Source organism: Bison bison, unplaced genomic scaffold, assembly GCF_000754665.1.
Source record: "Bison bison bison isolate TAMUID 2011002044 unplaced genomic scaffold, Bison_UMD1.0 scf7180017864519, whole genome shotgun sequence".
Taxonomy (NCBI): Eukaryota; Metazoa; Chordata; class Mammalia; order Artiodactyla; family Bovidae; genus Bison; species Bison bison.
This window is the reverse complement of record NW_011495072.1, coordinates 19,805,666-19,807,108: the sequence shown is the minus strand read 5'-3', so window position 1 is coordinate 19,807,108 and position 1,443 is coordinate 19,805,666.

Sequence of the window (1,443 nt, the reverse complement as noted above, 5' to 3'; positions counted from 1 at the left end):
GTCCATGAGGTCCCAAAAGTCAGACATGACTAAGTATACACTCATTGTCCATACACATCTCAACAGCTTTCCTTTACTGACCATTTTAAAGTGGGCAAGTCTCTGTGCTTATGTTTATACATGCTATCTCCTTTATTCCTTAAAACAAACCCCTATGTAGATATTATTCTCACCTTTGCCGATGAGGAAACTGAAGCTCCAAGAGGTTAAGTAAGTGTAAGATACAGGAAGGATTTGTGCCCAAGTACTCTACTGGAACACTTAACCTCTAAACTATGTTGCTTTTCCTATGTAGTTTTAAGCCTGAGCATCATCTTTGCTCCAGATCATCTGGAGTAAGAATAAGAGGCATGAAGGGAAAATTGTACATGTGTGCTAAGTGGCTTCAGTCATGTCTGACTCTTTGTGATCCTATAGACTGTAGCCTGTCAGGCTCCTCTGTCCATGGGATTCTCCAGGCAAGAATACTGGAGTGGGTTGCCGTGCCCTCCTCCGGGGGATCTTCCTGACACAGGAATAGAATCTGTGTCTCTTACATCTCCTGCGTCGGCAGGCAGGTTCTTTACCATTAGTGCCACCTGTGTAGAAGTTTAGTCCCAAACAATGCAAGAGTCTTTGTAATACAGATTGAACTTCACTTTGTTTTCATATTTGCTCTACAACGTCTGAAAATATATGAGCAAATTAAGTGATGCTGAAGAATAGATGTTTAAGAATAGAAGATGAAAAAATCTGAGAATATTTTCCCACTGGAAAATTTTCTCATGGGGAATGTAGCAGATATCCCTACCTTACTCTAAGCAATATGAGAATATTTGAAAATTTGTGTGAATCCGGACAATAAAAGCATGAGTCTGCTTAATTAACAAAAACATCTGGATGGTAAAAGTTTATTTTATTTATCTGTCAATCTCAAGAGGCAAAAAAAAAATCACTACCAAGGTTTGACAAAGCAGATAATTAACACTATAGATTTTTAGTGAGGCTTCAAGTTCTACTGGTTTTCTCAGATGGCATTAAGACACATACACATGCCCACGTGAAGGAACAATATACACTGAGCTAACTGCACAAGAGATCTCATTGTTGGAACATTAACCATGATTATTTTCATAGCTGTGCCATTTTGAGATGATTATGGAATATGGGAGAAGGAGGGGGAATAGGAAGAGGAGAATGTGGTGGTAAGGACCAAACACAGACAGTGTGAACAGACACTAATTCATGTAACAGAAAGTGGGCAACTTAACAATGAACTGATGCAGGCTCCCTGTGGAATTTCTCTGCTATGACTCAGGTCTTTTATTTTTTTCTACATCTATGTAATTCAAATTTAATCATGATCTCTGAATCTTTTGGCAGCAGGGGCTCGGAGGGGGAATTCAGAATCCAAGAGACTGACTTAGTGTGTAACACACACAACATTTTAGTATCCATGAGATA